This window comes from Aegilops tauschii, chromosome 5 (assembly GCF_002575655.3).
Source record: "Aegilops tauschii subsp. strangulata cultivar AL8/78 chromosome 5, Aet v6.0, whole genome shotgun sequence".
In the NCBI taxonomy this organism is placed as follows: Eukaryota; Viridiplantae; Streptophyta; class Magnoliopsida; order Poales; family Poaceae; genus Aegilops; species Aegilops tauschii.
Window position 1 is genome coordinate 535,591,935 of NC_053039.3, and position 13,477 is coordinate 535,605,411.

Sequence of the window (13,477 nt, forward strand, 5' to 3'; positions counted from 1 at the left end):
GCCCGAACCTGGGTAAACATCGTGTCCCCTGTCTCCTGTTACCATCGACCTTAGACGCACAGTTCGGGACCCCCTACCCGAGATCCGCCGGTTTTGACACCGACAGGGTCGTTCTCACCATGGTGATGGTATGCTCTTGGAAGTACTGTCTCAGCTTCTTTGCGGTGAAATACACGTTGTAGCACATCTTCTGGTAGTGGGGGTAATTCTGCTTGGAGGCACAGAGCACCTCGCTCAGATAGTACACCGGACACTGGACCGGCTGGATCTTGCCCTTCTCCAGCTGCTCGACCACCAGCACCGTGCTGACCGACCGCGAGGTGGTGGCGATGTACAGCAAAAGTGGCTCCTTGTTAGCCGGCGCGGCCAGGACGCGTGCGGTGGAGAGCATGCGCTTAAGATCCCAGAAAGCTTCGTCCGCCTTGTCGTTCCACTCGAACGACAACGTCTTCTTCATCAGCTAATACAGGGGCAGGGCCCTCTCGCCCAGCCGGCTGAGAAACCGGCTGAGAGAGGCCAAGTAGCCAGTAAACTTCTGGACATCCCGCAGTCGGGTCGGCTTGCACATGCGCTCGATGGACTTGATCTTTTTCGGGTTTGCCTCAATGCCGCGCTTTGAGACGAGGAAGCCGAGTAGCTGTCCGGCTCGCATGCTGAATACGCACTTCTCTGGGTTGAGCTTGATCTCATACCGGCGTAGGTTGGCGAAGGTTTCCTTGAGGTCGGCTAGGAGCGTGAGGTACTGCTTGGTCTTTACCACGATGTCGTCGACGTAGACATGCACGTTGCGGTCGAGTTGCTGTAGTAGGCACTTTTTCATGCAGCGCTGGAAGGTGGCACCAGCGTTCTTCAGGCCGAATGACATGGTGATGTAGTAGTACGCCCCGAAGGGCGTGATGAATGACGTCTTCAGGGCGTCAGCCGGGTCCAGCTTGATCGGGTGGTAGCCGAAGTAACCGTTAGAAAGGACAAGAGCTCGCAGCCGGCCGTGGAGTCGATCACCTGATCTATTCGCGGCAGGGCCAAAGGATCCTTGGGGCATGCTTTGTTGGGGCTGGTATAGTCGATACACATGCGCCAAGTGTCATTCTTCTTTAGGACGAGGACTAGATTCGCCAGCCACTCGGGGTGAAAAACTTCCATGATGAAGCCGGCGGCGAGCAACCGGACGACCTCTTCGGGCCTGTTCTGAACCTCTCCCACTCTAAACTTCACAAACTCCAAAGTCAAAACAGAGTCGAACGCAATCGTTTCAAGAAGCTAAATTCCAGGAGCTGTCATGGGCCGTAGTGCAATTTTGTGGAGCAGGGAATACCCAGCTTCGCTTTTTACAGGACTAGTAAGCTCGCACGTGCAACGCACGTCTAAAATGTTGATGAAGTTAGTTTACATGTTACAAATTTAAAATAATTCTTGGAAAAAAATATAAACGAAATGGATACAAAATAGCATGTCACTCAAATTGTATTTTTAAAAGTGAGTCACCATTGTGATCCAGCAACCAAGTTGAATCTGTCTGGCCATGATCGCCAAGCTTTTTGAACAAACTGATTTTCAAGATGAATTTACACATGGTAAGCAGGTTAGTTGTGAGCACATGCAAGCAAAAAATTGAATTTATGCAACCCTTGCTCGATCCTACCAACGACTATTAAACTCTACAATTATGGTAGTAATACTTGATCAATTTCTCCTTTCTACAATTATGGTAGTATATTTTCTTTGTGGAACTGGAACACCTTGCATTCCAAACTTAAGACAGACCGACACAATCAGCGGTCACTACATCCAGCGGGAGGTCTGGAGGCCATAAAACTTGGCTCGCAGAGGCACTCCGGCTACCAAGGTTCGGCAGTACATGACTTTGGCCTCTATGAAACCTAACTGGAGTAGATATCTGGCTTCACAGAATAGCAACCCCAATGGAGACCGGTCTGATGATGTAGAGGCTGATTGTTGCAGATCCAGGGAATCAGTTTCAGAAATCTCACGCCCCATAACTTGCATTTCAGCAAATTAGATTGCCTGCAGAAGGGCCGTAGCCACAGCTTGATCAGCGCCTGACTAAGCTGTTAGATGACCGGCAGTAGCACGAAGGATGTTTCCATCAGCGTCCCTAGCAATCAGGCCCCACCCACCCTCCTTTAACTCGTCTAGGAACACTGCATCCACGTTCAGTTTGATAAAATCAGTGGGGGGTTTCAGCCAGGAAGAAACATGTTTCTGCACACCAGGAGGTTTAGGTACTTGGAACTCTTTTGATTCAGCACACCGAGCGATATTAAATTGAAATTCCCATCTCTACTTCTCTAGCATGCGCTTTTGCTTGTGATTCACTTTCTTTATCTCACTCCACCAGGCCCATAGAAGAGAAATAGCTCGCATCTTCACTTAATTTGGCATTTTCAACACGGCTAAAAGAACCTCCTTCAGGGTTTGCCAGTACAGATTTTTTTGACAACTTCCATATTACAAGCATACTGCAACTCTGTCTCCAAATTGCTGAAAAGGGGGCTAAATAGTTATTTGCTCTAATTAGAAACTCGAGTTCAGCTTTAGTATTTTGGTCGCATCTCGCACACCGTAAATTCTATTTGAACAAAATTGCACCTGTTGGCTTACAATGAGCCACATAACTTTCACGATTGGCTTAATTTGGTATTAAGCACTGTTTAATTCCAGTTTGACCAGCAAGTTTACTTGGCACGAATTTTTTCAAACCATGTATCTACTTTCCATCTAAGGCTAATTGTGGTTTACTTTTTTTTGTATTTTAATTGGGGTTTACTTTTGCTGTATCGAATCACTCATTCATGCCAAACTCACAAGAGTGTTCATGATAAGGGAAAAAAGTGTTCATGATAAGGAAAAAATGTTCATAATTTCCATTACATAAGAATGCATGAAGAAGCAAAACTGAGGAGCAGAAGACATAGCTGCAACATAGGGAGGCTACTGGTGGAGGCGGGAGGCGATAAATGTCATGGTGGAGTGGCTCACCGTGGTAGAGACGTCGGCCGTGTCGGAGGGATAACAGAGTTGAGGAAGACAACTGAGATGGTAACTGGTGAGGGGAACATATCACGTGCTGCTAAAGTAAGCCTCTGGTGATACTTGTTAGCCTAATTTTTTTTGGTCTCATCTGGAGATGAAGTCAAACTCATTGTCCAGGATCTAAATAGTTCAACACTTTTTCACTGCAAATGGTATGCATATCTTACTGGTGTTATGAATAGTTTAGTGATGAACTTGTCTTCCTGTTTTACTTTCTCAACCATGCATGACCAAAGCCTCTAGAGCCAAAGTGAAAAACAAAAAAGGATCAATGCAGTGAGTTCAAGTGGTACTGACAACAGTTTGGGACAACAAATTCACAACATTTTTTTGGCACAATAATTCAATGCGTTGATATAACCACAAAATACAGAATTTCCAAATAAAGATATAGTCTGTCAAGATCTCAGAAAAAAATACCTGTTTAGGTGCAGGATCTTTGTCTGACAGATAAAGATATATTTCTCGACAAGGTCCAATAAGCTCTGCACTGACAACGACATTCAACTCAACAGATAAACCCAGTCTTATAGAAGAAAATAGATCCTTTCTAACAAACTGTCTCAGCTCAATGCACCACACAAGGGCATTACTTTAGTCACTGCTTTACTATCTGTCCAACTGAACACTTCAAAAGTTATTCTGAAAGCAGTTAGGGCAATGTCAACATTAAGCATAAGAAATCTGCAAATAATTAGTACCAGTCAGTCTTTGTTCATTTGTTAAGGTGTGACTCTAAAATTTAAGAACTAAGGTAAACACACATATATGGCAAGAAATTTTTCTAGGACCAAGTAAGAGAGCTGGAAGCAAATGATTCCAGACTTTTAAGAGAAGAATCAATCCGGTTGATAGTTCCAAGTTGTTCCAAAGATGGAAGTCCACTGTTCAAACCAGGTAATGCTAAAACCCAAATCACAGAACAAACTTCACGAGTCAAGTCTCGTAACAGCTTCTCTTCCATCACCTCTACCTTAAATTCTGACCCAGAAAGATTACCGAAGTTATCAGGAACCTTAGCTTCTCTTCTCACTCACAAAATAAACAACACGGAGAGCCACTCAGGAGAAAGGACAGCCAAAGAATAAACGTTGAATGGTCTCTTGTACAGATAAAAATGAACATCTCTCGGTCTTTGATTTTTCACTACAAAAGACCATGCATTTGACATCTACAACAATGTTCTATACTGATTTCCAATGTCCCTGACCAGATTGTTCTCAAGAAAATTGTTTTGACAGAAAAAGAAGTGCTACCTAGCTCGGCGGTGGATCTCGGGCTGGACGCCGCCGAGGGAGGGTGTGTTGGCCGGGGGCGCCGCTGAGGGAGGGCGCTGCAGGTGGCACGGGGGCGGGGGAACACCGCCCTGGGATGCAATGGGCGGCACGGGGCTGATGTGCCGCGGAGGGAGGCCGCGCTGGGGCGTGACGGTCGGCAAGGAGCCGGAGGCGGCGCCACCGAGGAAGGGCGCGAGGAGCAGCGGCGGCTGGTGGCGGGGCGGGCGTTCGAGCGAGGGACCGCGGCCGGCGGCCGGGGGTCGGGCGGGAGACGCCTGAGCACAGGTTGTTTCCGCAAATCGTGGCCGGGGGTGCTGATTTTTTTTTCGTTGACCAGATAGATGCGCGGCGGATGGCAGATTTTCGTCCGCCTCATGTAAATCGGTAAACGCACACAGCGAGGATTAATATTTACATGAACGGTGAGATCTAATTAGGTGGACCGGATCGTGAGGTGGTATTTTGTCTAGGTTGTGCTGTGTACATGTTTTTGGGTGCACTTAGGGATGAATATGTTTGCTTGTTTAATAGTAATAATTAGAGATCTGGAGTTCCACGTATTTACGAGTGGTTGCCACCGCCAAGGTAAACGATTCGACCTGAGCCGAGACGTACAGGCCCTTCGTTCTCGCACAGTCCGCTCCTTCTCGAACCCTCACGCCGCCGCCGCCGCCAGTAGCGTCGCCACGCCCGCTTCCCCCCGTCGCCGGCGGGTCCTGTCCTCCGCGTACAGATCCGGCCATCCCAGCCTCGTTCCCGCCGTATCCCTTCGACAGCGCAGCTACTCCCGTCGCCAGCGTGGAGCAGCGACCCCATGGCAAGGACGAGCTCCCCCGGACGCCATTGACCCCGAGACAACCGCGGGAGCCAGGAGCAGCGACCCGACGACCGAGCCCCCTTGCCAATCCCCAAGGTGAGCTACCGTTGGAGATGATCTGCCCATGGCAGACATTGGTGTTGCTACTGTTAAGGGACATTGGTGTGTACTGGTTATGGAAACTGAATTTCTTTGGTGCAGTGTAGTACGTGGACTGCTAATATATTAGCTATATGATCTAGTACATGTGAGGATGGATGTTATTTGTGCAGAATGCATCTGAAGGAAGGTAGTGTCAACTGACGAAAAAACTACATGTCAAGCGATCAGAATGTGTATGCAGGTTGTGGCCGTTTCGGTGTTGCAGCGTCAGTGAGCTCCTTCATGTCGAGGCCGTCACTGCTCTTGTAGTCCAGCATGTAGAGGTCCACCGGCTGTAGCGGGGCAGGAGAATGGATGGACAGAGCTAATGCAGAAAACGTACTGCTATATGTGTGCAGTTTATTTTTAACAGTCTAGTGGTATATGTGTGCAAATGAACTGTTATATTGTTCCTTTCAAAAATAGTTATTTGTTTTTACTATATAACTTGTCTTAACTAGGAATATTTGTGATCCTTTCATAAACACATTTGGGCTATATTTTCAACCCAGCTTTACAACACAAAAGTACTCTGTACAGCCACAAATCGCAGAAATTATATCCTGTGAAAAAAAAATGTGCCCAGCCATTCACCCAAGCACTATGGCCCAGCTCGTTTTCTTTTCTTTTTGGCCTGTGTGCAATTCGCCCCAGAGATGGGCTCCTTCTAGCCAGCCCAAGATGGCAACCAGCAGGCCTTGAGCGCCCCAGCTGGGCTGCCAGCTCAACCAGGGGCTGGGAGAAGCTGGCGACGCTCCAGAACGTTTCACGTTCGCCACCTGAAGCAAGAAGCGTGGTAAGAAGCTGGATATGGGAAGTTTTGGAGAAGCTAGATGGTTTCAGAACAGGCCCTTAGTGTAGACTTGAAGATAAATTTCTACAGATTTGCTATTTTTCACATCTAGATGTGAAATAACTATCTCACATCTAAGTCCAGAGCCATTTGATTTATTCTGTCTTTAGGATTCGCGCAAATCGTTGTTTTTGTCTCTGCTAGTACATTCTGTCGGGTTCGCTCGTGTTTTGTGGTCTGTTGTGCGGCCCGTAGTCGATGCTAGCAGCGGGCCGGGGGCGGGTTTGTGGTGTTTGTTGGGCTGACGGGCCGTGTTTGTCTATCTCAGAGCAGTTTTGAAGAGGAGGGGGCGACCATCCTTTTTTCCCATCGCAGTAGTTTCCCCTGTTCCCCATTCCTCCTCAACAGGAGCTTCCAGGCGGCGGTTTTTTCTGGAGAGCGAGATGGGAGAGAGACGCCATTGGAGCGAATTACCCTCGTTTTCCTTGTTTTTTTGCTCTGTCCGGTTACGCACCATCCTCTGTTATTTGTTTGTCTGTTCATCGATCTAGGTTTGCCCCTCAATTCTAGCCAAATGTGGGTAGGGTTCGTTACAGTTTAGCACGTCCCCTTTTTTGTTTGTGTATTTGATCTATCCAGGGTTTGTTCCTCAAATTATCCAAATGTGGATGTGGATTTCAAGTAGATAAAGATTCAGCAGGTTGTTTTGGGCGATTTAGATTGAAAACAACAGGCAGTTTTTTGTATCTCGTGCTAGAAATTCAGTATATCTTTGTGTAGTGTGCAGAGATTCAGTATCTCGTGCTAGAAATTCAGTATAATCTTGTGTAGTGTGCAGAGATTCAGTATCTCGTGCTAGAAATTCAGTATAATCTTATGTAGTGTGCAGAGATTCAGTATCTCCTGCTATAATTTCAGCATAATCTTGTATCAATCATGGTTGATTTTTGTTTTTCAGTCTAGATCCATGTTCTTCCATTTTCCATGTCAGTACTTCTGTTAAGTTTTTGTCCAGTATAACAACTTATACATGTGTTTTTATTTTGTCATAGTGAGTATTTGGATCAATGTGACAGGCTAAAACCATTTCACTCTAGATTTTTTTTGTTTGAAAGAAAAGAGATGAACTTAAATAAAGAAGCACCTCACGAATGCATCAACTTATACTTTTTTGTCTGTGTATTTCATCTATATAGGTGTTTTCTTTTTTCAGTTCACCCAAATGCGGGGAGCCGGGTGGATTTCAAGTAGTCAAGATTCAGTGTGGTGGCTGCATAGTTTGTCTTTTAGTTCACCCAAATAAGCTGTCCATGTTAGCTAGCTGAATCGTCGGGTAAACTTGGATATACTATACTGTATACATGTTTGTTCTCCTCCAGGAAATTCGCCTATCATGCGAGAAACAGTTTTTGCCTTTAAATGAGGCCGGTAGTTTTTAAGGTGGCTGGAGGCATTGAATGGATCTTTTCATCGTGTTTCCTTTTAGGTGGCTGAGTTTGTGTGTTGAACTTGTGCTCGTAGGCCTGAGCCCATGCTTATGCTTTTGAGCGGCACCTTTTTCTTCCTCTCCTTTTTCTTACCATGTGCATCCATCCTTTTTTAAAAGACTTCCAACTTCAGCAATAGGTTCAGAATGTCTCCACCTTACTTCTGATTCTAGGCAGAAGGTAAATTAGTCTGCTGCCAAACTGAGCTTTTCGTTGGGCTACTAATTGTTTTGGGTTTTATGAACATTCATTTGTTTTTTGTAGGTTTTCACATTATTTGTTATTTTTCCAGTACAAATGGCTCGGTTTCTGAAAAGAATCTTTTTATCCATGCAGGATGGTGTGCCCAAACTGCCATTCGCATTTCGAGAGTGACAACGAGCAGAGATTTTTTGGAGTTGTCATTCGTGAGGGCTCCAAAGCCACCCTCACCAACAGTGGTAATTTTCCTTTTGTTTCTTTTGTCGCAAATGTTTATTTTCATCTTTTTTATATTTGCTAATTGTTTTGAATTTTTTTAATTTTTCTTTTTCTTTTTTGTTGTTGTTAACAGAACATCCCGTGCACAGCCAGTTGATATGCCGTCGTTGCAAGTCTATCATTGACACACAACTGGTTTTTTTTTCGCTACAAGGCGTTGTCTTAGCTGCAAGTCCACCATCAACACACAGCTGTGGGCTTCCTACACAACGGCGCTCCCAGTTTGCACGTCCATCATTGACATGCAATTGTGGGTTTTCTTTCTAGTTGTTTTTACTCTAGTTGCAAGTCTATCATTGACACACACTAGGATCTTTTTTGTAGTTATTTTTGCAAGTTGACCCTCGACTCGCAAGGTTTTTTGTGTAGTTTTTTCCACATCACTTGCAAGTCGACCCTCAACTTGCAACTGGGTTTCATGTAGTTGTAATCGACCCAGTTGCAAGTGCACCATCAACTCGCAACTCGGACCTGTGGTTCTTTGTTTCATGCCACATGCAAGTCGATCCTCGACTCGCAACTAGTTTTTTTTGTAGCCGTAGTCACCCCAGTTGCAAGTCGGCCATCAACTCGCAACTAGGCTTGTACTTTTTTGTTTCATGCCACTTGCAAGTCGACCCTCGATGCGCAATTGAGGTTTTGTGTAGTTGTAATCGCCCTAGTTCCAAGTGCATCATCGAGTCTCAACTCGGCCTGTACTTTTTTTGTTTCATTCCACTTGCAAGTTGACCTTCGACTCGCAATTGGAATATTTTGTGTAGTTGTAGTCACACTAGTTACATGTCCACCATCGACTCGCAACTCGGCTCGTGGTTTTTTTTTTCACGTCACTTGCAAGTCGACCCTCGACTTACAACTGGGGTTTAATGTAGTTGTAATCGCCCCAGTTGCAAGTCCACCATCGACTCGCAACTCGGACCGTAGTTCTCGTTTCATGCCACTTGCAAGATGCCCACTAACTCACAACTTGGGTTATTTCTGTAGTTGTAGTCACGCCAGTTGCAAGTCCACCATTCACTCGCAACTCGGCTCGTAGTATTTTGTTTTACATCACTTGCAAGTCGACCCTTGACTTGCAACTGGGGTTTCCATGTAGTTGTAATCGCCCCAGTTGCAAGTCCACCATCGACTCGCAACTCGGCCTGTACTTTTTTGTTTCATGTCACTTGCAAGTTGACCTTCGACTCGCAACCAGGGTTTATTTGTGTAGTTGTAGTCACCGCAGTTGCATGTCCACTATCAACTCGCAACTCGGCCTGTACTTTTTGTTTCTTGCCATTTGCAAGTTGACCCTCGACTCACAACTGTTTTTTTTTGCGTAGTTGTAGTTACGCCAGTTGCAAGTTGACCATCGACTTGCAACTCTGCTCGTAGTTTTTTGTTTCACGTCACTTGCAAGTTGATGGATCGACTTGCAACTGGGGTTTCTATGTAGTTGTAATTGTCCTAGTTGCAAGTCCACCATCGACTCGCAACTCGGACCCGTAATTCTTGTTTCAGGCCCAATTGCAAGTCGCCATTTGACTTGCAAACTGGGTTTTTTGTATAGTTGTAGTCATGCCAATTGCAAGTCTATCAATGACTCACAACTCAGCTCGTAGTTTTTGTTTCACGCCACTTGCAAGTCAACCCTCGACTTGCAACTGGGTTTTTTATATAGTTTTAATCGCCCTAGTTGCAAGTCTACCATCTACTCGCAACTCGGACCCGTAGTTCTTTGTTTCATGTCACTTGCAAGTCGACCCTCGACTCTCAACTAGGTTTTTTTGTAGTCGTAGTCACCCTAGTTGCAAGTGCACCATCGACTCCCAACTCGGCTTGTACTTTTTTGTTTCATGCCACTTGCAAGTTGACCCTCGACTTGCAATTGGGGTATTTTTTGTAGTTGTAGTCATGCCCTGTTGCAAGTCCACCATCAACTCGCAACTCGGCTTGTAGTTTTTGTTTCACGTCACTTGCAAGTCGACCCTCGACTTACAACTGAGGTTTAATGTAGTTTATAATCACCCCAGTTGCATGTCTACCATCGACTCGGACCCGTAGTTACATGCCACTTGCAAGTCACCCTTTGACTTGCAAACTCGGTTTTTTGTGTAGTTGTAGTCACGCCAGTTGCAAGTCCACCAACGACTCGCAACTCGACTCGTAGTTTTTGTTTCACGCCACTTGCAAGTCAACCCTCGACTTGCAACTGGGGTTTTCATGTAGTTGTAATCGCCCAGTCGCAAGTCCACCATCGACTCGCAACTCGGACCCATAGTTCTTTGTTTCATGCTACTTGCAAGTCGACCCCCAACTCGTAACTGGTTTTTAGTAGTCAAAGTCGCCCTAGTTGCAAGTCGACCATCAACTCGCAAGGCTTATACTTTTTGTTTCGTGCCACTTGCAAGTCAACCCTCGATGCGTTATTGGGGTTATTGTGTAGTTGTAATCGCCCCAGTTGCAAGTACACCATCGACTCGCAACTCGGCCCTATACTTTTTTGTTTCGTGCCACTTGCAAGTTGACCTTCGCCTCGCGATTGTTTTTTTTGTAGTTGTAGTAACGCCAGTTGCAAGTCCATCATCGACTCGCAACTCGGCTCGTAGTTTTTTTTTTCACGTCACTTGCAAGTCGACCCTCGACTTGGGGGCAAAATGTTGAGATAGATGGGGTTCATATCTACTTGATACAGAGAGGATACAATTTATAATTTTTTCCCAAGCACTTTACTCATTTTATTTGGTCCAAAAGAATAACCGACTTAAATCTTTGTTTCTACTGGACAAAAGGGATAGCATGTTAACCACCAACTGAAATTTATTTGTTAGTCAGTAAGAGGATTTGATGGTGTTGCAAACTCATGACCCTGAGAGGCGAATGAGTAAGGTGGAATCAACTGCAGAAATTGTTGTCCATTGTTTTGCATTTGAAAAAGCCTCAGGTCAAACACCACTGCTGGGTACTGGGATGCACAGGCTACAATCAAAACAAAGCAGTAAGTTCATCTCATGTTTTTTCCTGTCATTTTTGTTTTTATGGTCCCATGTGTATTTATGAATCAATATTTATTTATTTTTCTTTTTTCCCAAATCATACCTGAGTGCCAACGTAGTCCCCTGCATAGCTATCTTCATTTCCCGCGGTCATCAGTTTTTACAAAATTTAACATTATGCTTTTCTTCGCCTAAAGATTTTATGGAATGGAGGAGCACACCCCTAAGTCTTTTTCTTAGGGGCAACATGGTAACATTTGTCATATGTTGTTTTCTTTCTTATCAGGTGCCAACACTTCTTTTGTGAACATGCATAATACACTGAGATGCAGTCAAATTCTAAGTTCTTCTTTCTTAGATGAAAAATTCTAAATTCAGAGTCAGCACTTTTTATTTTGTTCTCTAACAAGGTAATGATGCATCTTTTCCTCTTTCTTTTCCCTAGTGAGGCCAAATATATTTTCTTGATCAGGTTGTATATAGAAATGTAGTTACAGTTTTTTTTGGAAAGGCAATGTTTTTTGCTGAATAAATGGGAACAAATGCCATCTGAAAGTTGTTGCACGCAAACTGGAACAAGGAGGTGTTTTTGTTCTGATCTTTCAGTTAGCACATGTATGAAGCTCAACCCATCTGAAACAAACAAGCTATCTGGCATGTAAAAGATAGTGATATGCAGTTTTTCTCTGACCAGTTTCTAAGGCTAGATCAGTTTTCTGAGCCTAGATCACACTGACATGCACTTTATTTAGGCGCAACAACACAATGTTGTCTGTGTGTTCATGTAGATATGGTCTGCTTAGAAAGACTTTGCTCTGATTTTTTTGACGACAAAAAACTGTTTAACTGTTGTGTGTTTTTTCCAGAGACCAGGACCAAATGTTTGATGGAAAAAGAAAGGATAATCATGAGCAAAAAATAAAGATCTACCATCAGAAATTATCTAGAAGGTTGTACACGATCTTGCCAGAAAGGATCTACAAGGAGAGGCCAAATTTTGTACTTGGGTTTTCGCAACTTTTCGTCAGCCACCTAAGCTTCTTTTGCAACTGTTTTTTTTTTTCTGCCAACAAGGCCCAGGTCTGTGCGCACATGTTGCTCTTTTTTTTTGTCAAACAAACAAATAGACAAATAAAGCCCAACAAACAAGGTCCAGGGGCAGGGGGTAGTTCGGCTGGGTGGGGTGGACTGGCCAGACACAAACAAACAATACAAACAAGCGTCTATGTGTGTGAGGGTGATCGGGTGCAACCAGGCTGGTTGTTTGATTAGAGGATGATGTCAGCTTAGTCTCACATCTAGATGCAACATAGACAGACCCTATTCAGGACCTCTTAACTGGCTTTATCCTCTCTTTTAACCTGTCAATTATTTCCGTCTCGGTGTTTAATTCTGTCTCATTGGGTTGGAACTGCAGGAGCCATGCCCTTGATTCTTGCTCCGAAAGTGGACCTGGAGAAATTACAGGTTCGACGATGTAAGATACTCCCTCCGTTCCGAATTACTTGTCTTAGATTTGTTTAAATACGGATGTATCTAGCATTAAAATGAGTCTAAATACATCAGTATCTAGACAAATTCAAGACAAGTAATTCGGAACGGAGGGAGTATTACTTAGTGCGTTTGGTCATGGTACTGTTTCCCCAAAGGTGGTTATTTCTTCATTTTTGAATCATGCTTGTTGTGTGCTGATGGTGCGTGAGGAACGCCATGGTTCTTCTCTGAATCATTTGGTAGTTCTCTCAATCTTGTGCATTTTGTTCTCTAAAACATGTGGTATTTCTAGGTGCACAGCATGTTGTGTGGTGGATAGGGGAAGCTGAGGCGACGACTGGCGACTGTTCTCTTTACAACTGGCGTGGTTGAGAGGCTAGGGAGTAGGTCATTTTGCTATTTGGTCAGCGATGGAGATGAATTCGGGAGAGATGTGGCTGGGAGTTGTACCGGTCATTTTTCTGTCTCTATATTATCCATTTGCACTAATCGGTAACAGTTTTTTGAGCAGGCAATAGTGTAGCATGCATGAACAGAAAAATTGTATAAGGCGAGGAGGACAATCTGAGCGACCAACATTATGTTTTTTTACAGAACGACCAACATTATGTTTTTTTACAGAACGACCAACATTATGTTGAGTATTGAGATGTAGGTAAGGCACGTATAATCTGAATTGAGCCATATGGAGGGCATGTATAGTCTGTATGTGCAGTCTTAATTGTATGTTGAATTCTTCGCTACTAGGAAAAGGGCTATAGCTAATATGGTATAGCAGTGGCGCACCATGTGTAGGTACGCCATTAATGTCCATATCACTAATGGCGCACCACATCCATGGTGCGCCATTACTAACATTTTTTTTCCAAAACTAGTAATGGCGCACCACACACTCTGTGCGTCACTACTAACAATTTTTTTAATTTTTTTTTCAAAACTAGTAATGGCGCATTAGTGTA

General features: G+C 44.5%; 1 long non-coding RNA gene across 6 annotated transcripts; it reads left to right on the forward strand.

Annotated features, from left to right (window-relative positions):
* The first annotated feature begins 4,915 nt into the window (after positions 1–4,915).
* On the forward strand, positions 4,916–13,270 carry LOC109744688 (uncharacterized). Of its 6 annotated transcripts, XR_005758289.3 has the most exons (6): positions 4,916–5,244; positions 7,906–8,009; positions 8,123–8,299; positions 10,860–11,026; positions 11,311–12,501; positions 12,811–13,239. It is a non-coding gene; the product is annotated as an uncharacterized lncRNA (long non-coding RNA). The 6 variants fall into 6 exon arrangements; XR_005758292.3 differs by adding an exon at positions 12,591–12,673 and having other exon boundaries at positions 8,123–12,501; positions 12,811–13,270; XR_002228378.4 differs by having other exon boundaries at positions 8,123–11,026; positions 12,811–13,270.
* Positions 13,271–13,477: the final 207 nt, after the last annotated feature.